This window comes from Pongo abelii, chromosome 19, assembly GCF_028885655.2.
Source record: "Pongo abelii isolate AG06213 chromosome 19, NHGRI_mPonAbe1-v2.0_pri, whole genome shotgun sequence".
NCBI classification, from domain to species: Eukaryota; Metazoa; Chordata; class Mammalia; order Primates; family Hominidae; genus Pongo; species Pongo abelii.
Window position 1 is genome coordinate 25,467,202 of NC_072004.2, and position 5,904 is coordinate 25,473,105.

Here is a 5,904-nt window from a genome sequence, read left to right on the forward strand (position 1 = left end):
GCATGTTTATGAAGGAAGCCCCACCTAAGACAGAGCAACCCTGAGGAACACAGGTGGGCTGTATCTAAAAATCACAGTGGGGCAAGTTTCAAAAAGACTCACCCCTACAACGACTAGACAGGCCTGAGACATCCTGCAGATCCTTTTGGATCCTTAGGGATTTCGCGGTTTATTCCTGGGGCTCTGCTTGACGTTTCTTCAGGCTGGCTCACGTCTACCCTCTCCTAGGATCATAGGACTATCCCGTGGATCCCATAGAGAAGATAGGCGAGAGTCCACCCCCTAGGCACCCTCCACAAAGGTCTCTGTCTCCGCCAAGCTGCAGGGATTTGTCGCTAGGTGACGGTGGCATTCATTGTGACGCTAGCCAGAATTTACAGCTCAGGTCTGGTGCCCTGAGACTAGCGCATGCTCATTAGCGAGGCAGTCTCGGGCGCCCAGATGTCAGAGCTGTCAGCCTGCTTAAGCGGAGGAAAATGGTACAGGCAGAGCTGGCCTGGTATCAGGAAAAAGGCTGCCTATGATAACCCAGTGCAGGACCCTACAAGTCTCGACCTTAGGGCCCCCTCGGGCCGTCTCCGTGGTCGGGTCCCACGGGAGAAGGAGGCATTTCGAGAGTGTGAGTTGGTCTCTGGAAACTGCTTTTCTGACTCCCTTCCCGAAAGAGGCTGCGTTCAGGAATCGGGTCCCATGGGGATTGGAATATAGTCTGGTGAGCTGTTGAGGGGTCTTTGGGTGATGAACTCATACCTGAGACCCCAGAGGCGGGTGTCAGCGAAAGATGGCCGGGCCTTTGATCTCATTGCCTCCCTTCATCCTGGGCCTCGCAGGGGCTCTCTGGGAAAGGCAGGAACTATGGCAAAGGCAAGTCCAAGGTGTAGCAGTGTTCTCACACCTTGAACTGGCCTCTCACAGGTGCAGAGGAGGTTGAGACATTGTCTCAGAGGCCGTCTGTGGCGATTGCAAGCAGGAAAAGGGTGTCCAGCAGTGCTGTTGAGGTGCACTGTTGATCCCCCATTAAAACAAAGGAAAATCAAGGTTCGCATGAGAGAACCAGCTGACTTGTGCTGGAGTCCAAGCAACATTCAAGGATTCCTGTCAGAGGACCCAAAAGTCTCCTGCAAAGTGCAAACAACCTCAGGCACCACAACGAGATCATAATACACAACCTGGAGCACAGCCTGCCTACTGGAAGTACCTTTGATCCCTGAAATCCCCAGCAGCCAATAGAACTGTGGCGAGAGGCAGTCCCACCCAGCAACAGCCCAATGAAACAGCCTCTCCGCTCTGAGAAAGGAAGTGCAGGTGAAATGAAACAGAGCCTAGATTACCAGGCAAAAGCCAGCCACGGCTGCCTGCTTTCCATCCTATAGGAATCATGCAGCCCTCCAATAGGAGTAGGAGAACAAGAGTTTCCTTTTTGGAGGATATGGTGACAATGCTTTGTGATGTGTGGATTTATTATATAGAGTTAAACCTTTGTTTTGATTCGGAAGGTTGGATACGCTCTTTTGAAATGTCCCCTCATTTGGAATGTCCCCTCATAGATTTGTACAATCTTTTGAAATGTCCCCTCATTTGAAATGTCCCCTCATAATTTTGTACTATCTATGAGGGAACATTTCAAAATTTTTTGAGGCATATAGTGAAAAACTGAATATCCTGGGATAAAAACTACAAAGAAGCTATGTATGAAAATGCTTTCTGATGTCTGATCTCATCTCAGAGTTAAACCTTTCCTGAGATTCAGCAGGTCAGAAACACTTTCTTTCTAGAATCTATGAAGGGACATTTTTGAGAAAATTGAGGCCTATAGTAAAAAACTGATTATCTTGTGATAAAAACTAGAAACAAGACTTCAGTGAAATGATTTGTGACTTCTTGATTCATCTTATGAAGCTAAATCTTTGTTTTGATTCAGCAGTTTTAAAGACTTTTTTTGTAGAATCTGTGAAGGGACATTTGGCGGCCCTTTGATACCCATTGAGAAAAACAGAATATCCCCTGATAAAAACTTCATGCAAGCTATCTGTCAAAAGGCTTTAGAATGTGTGCATTTATCTCACAGAGTTAATCTTTGTCTTGATTCAGCAGGTTGGAAGCACGTTTTTTGCAGAACCTAAGAAGAGACATTTCAAAGCACATTGAGGCCTATAGTGAAAAACCGAAAATCCCGTGATAAAAACTACAAACAAGCTATCTGTGAAAATGCTTTCTGACGTGTGAAACTATGTCACACACTTAAAGATTTGTTTTAATTCAGTAGTTTGGAAACACTCTTTTTGTAGGATCTACGAGGGGACATTTCAGAGCCCATGCAGTCCTATAGTGAAATAACGAATATCCCATGGTAAAAACTAGAAACAAGCTATCTGTGAAAATGCTTTAGGATTTGTGGGCTCATCTCAAAGAGTTAAACCTTTGTTTTGATTCAGCAGGTTGGAAACACTCCTTTTGTAGAATCTACGAATAAACTTTGTGGAACCCATTGAGGCATATAGTGAAAAACAAAATATTCTGCGATAAAAACTAAAAGCTTGCTATCTGTGAATATGCTTTGTGATGTTTGGATTCATCTTACAAAGGTAAAACTTTCTTTTGATTGAATAAGTTAAAAACACTCATTTTGTAGAATCTGCAAAGGAAAGTTTCAGAGCCCATTGAAGCCTATACTAAAAAACCAAATATTTCACGATATAAAGTAGAAACAAGCAATCAGTGAAAACACTTTGCTGTGTGTGAATTCATCTCACAGAGTTAAACTTTTTTTTTTTTTTTAGTAGGTTGGAAAAACTCTTTCTGTAGAATCTGCGAAGGGACATTTTAAAGCCCATTGAGGCGTATAGTGAAAAACTGTATATCCTGTGATAGAAATTAGAAACAAGCTATCAGTGAAAATGTTTTGCAACGTGTGGATCTATCTCACAGAGTTAAACCTTTGTTTTGTTTCAACAGGTTGCAAACACTTTAATTGTGGAAACTATGAAGAGCCTTTTCGTAGCTCATTAAGGCCTATAGTGAAAAATTGATTATCCCACGATAAAAACTAGAAACCCTATTTGTAAAAATGCTTTGCAATGTGTAGATTCATCTCACAGAGTGAAACTTTTGTTTTCACTCAGCAGGTTGGAAACTCGTTTTTCGTAGAATTTCAGAAAAGTTATTTGGAAGCCCATTGAGGCCTATAGTGAAAAACTGAATATTTGCAATAAAAAACTAAAAGGAAGCTTTTTGTGAAAATGCTTTGTGATCTGTGGATTCATCTCACAGTGTTAAACCTTTCTTCTGATTCAGCAGATTGTTAACACTTTTTTTTGTAGAATCTAGGAAAACACGTTTCGGAACCCATTGAGGCCTATAGTGAAAAACAGAATATCTCGTGATAAAAACTAGAAGCAAGTGATCTGTGAGAAAACTTTGTGATATTTGGATTTATCTGACAGAGTTAAACCTTTGCTGTGATTCTGCAAGTTGGATACACTCTTTTTGTACAGTCTACGAAGGTACATAGACCCATTGAGAAGTATAGTGAAAAAACAAACATTCATCAACAAAAACTAAAAAGAAACTATGTCTGAAAATGCTTTGCAATGTGTGATTTCATCTCACAGAGCTAAACCTCTCTTTTATTCAGCAGATTGTGAACACTTGTTTTATAGAATATACAAAGGGACATTTCACACCCATTGATGCCTATAGTAATAAACCAAATATTTTGTGATAGAAACAATAAAAAATCTATCTCTGAATATGCTTTGCCATGTGTGGATTCATCTCACAGAGTTAAACCTTTGTTATTATTCAGCAGGTTGGAAACAATTTTTTTGGAGAATCTAAGAAGGGACATTTGGGAGGTCATTGAGACCTGTAGTGAAAAACCGAATATCCCGTGGTAAAAACTAGAAACAAGCCATCTGTGAAAATGTTTTACATTGTGTGGATTCATCTCGCAGAGTTAAACCTTTTTTCTGATTCAGCAGATTGAAAACTTTCCTTTTGTAGATTCAACAAAGAAACATTTCAGAGCCCATTGACAAACCGAACATCACACAATAAAAACTAAAAACAAGCTATCTGTGAAAATATCTTGCAATGTGTGGATTTATCTCACAGAATTACACCTTTGTTTTGATTCAGCTCTTTGGATACACTCTTTTTCTACAATCTACAAAAAGAGTTTTAGAAGCCTGTTGAAGCCTACAGAGAAAAGCTGAATGTCCCACTGTAACAATAACAAATAACTATGTCTGAAAATTATTTGCGATGTGTGATTCCATCTCACAGAGTTACACCTTTTTGTGATTCAGCACATTGATGAACAACCCATTATCCCATGATAAAAACTAGAAACAGGCTCTAAGTAAAAATTTTTTGCAATGTGTGGATTCATCTCATAGATTGAATCCTTTGTCTTGATTCAGCAGATTGGAAAATATCTTTTTGTAAAATCTATGAAGGGATATTTTGAAGCCTATTGAGGCCCATAGTGAAACACTGATTATCCTGCAATAAAAAGTAGAAACAATCTATCTTTGAAAATGCTTTGCAATATGTGGATTCATCTCACAGAGTTAAACCTTTGTATTTATTCGACAGGTTAAAAAATACTTTTTTAAATAGAATATACAAAGGACATTTCATACCCATTGATGCCTATAGTAAAAAACTGAATATTTTGCAATAAAAATAATAAAAATTCTATCTCTGAAAATGCTTTACAATGTGTGGATTCATCTCACAGAGTTAAATCTTTGTTTTAATTAAGCAGGTTGGAAACAGTCTCTTTGTAGAATCTAAGAAAGAACATTTTGGAGCCCATTAGGGCCAATAGTGAAAAACCAAATATCCCACAATAAAAACTAGAAAAAACCTACCTGTGAAAATGCTTTGTGATGTTTGGATTCATCTGATAGAGTTAAACCTTTGTATTTATCCAGCACATTGGAAACAGTCTTTTTGTACCATCTCTGTGGGACATTTCAGAGGCCATTGAGGCCTACAGTGAAAAATCGAATATCCCACTAAAGAAACTAGAAACAACCTATCAGTAAAAATTCTTTGCCATGTGTATATTTATCTCACAGAGTTAATCCTTTGTCTTGATTCAGCAGGTTGGAAACACTCTTCTTGTAGAATCTGCAAGGGTACATTTTGGAGCCAATTTTGGTCTATAGTGAAAAACCAAATATTCTGCAATAAAAACTAGAAACAAGCTATCTTTGAAATTGCTTTGTGATGTGTCAATACTTCTCACAGAGTTAAACATTTGTTTTGATTTACCAGGTTGGAAACACTCTTTTTATAGAATCTATGAAGGGACATGTTAGAGTCCATTAAGGCCAAGAGTAAAACACTGAATATCCCACGATAAAAACTAGAAACTATGAAAACGCTTTGAGATGTGTGAATTCATCTCAAAAAGATAAACCTTTGTTTTGATTCAGCAGGACGGAATCACTCTTTTTGTCCCTTTGTCTACAGAGGGACATTTCAGAACCCATTGAAGCCTACAGTGAAAAACTAAATATCCCACAATAGAAACTAGAAACAAGCTATCTGTAAAAATGCTTTGCCATGCAGGGATTCATCTCTCAGACTTAAACATTTGTTTTGATTGAGCAGAATAAAAAGACTGTTTTTGTAGTATCTACAAAAGGACATTTCGGAGCCCGTGGACGAGTATAGCAAAAAATCAAATATCCCGCAATGTAAAATAGAGAAAAGCTATCTGTGAAAACGCTTTGAAATGTGTGCATTCATTTTACAGAGTTAAACCTTTGTTTTGATTCAGCAGGTTGGAAACTCTTTTTGTAGAATCTATGAAGTGATATTTCGGAGCCCATGGAGAAGTATATGGAAAAAGTAAATATCCTTTGATGAAAAGGAGAAAGAAGCTATTTGTGA

General features: G+C 38.7%; 1 long non-coding RNA gene across 1 annotated transcript; it reads left to right on the top strand.

Moving 5' to 3' along the window:
* The first annotated feature begins 349 nt into the window (after nt 1–349).
* On the top strand, nt 350–4,727 carry LOC134760468 (uncharacterized). The gene is made up of 3 exons (XR_010137948.1): nt 350–619; nt 2,439–3,782; nt 4,570–4,727. It is a non-coding gene; the product is annotated as an uncharacterized LOC134760468 (long non-coding RNA).
* The last annotated feature ends 1,177 nt before the right edge of the window (nt 4,728–5,904 follow it).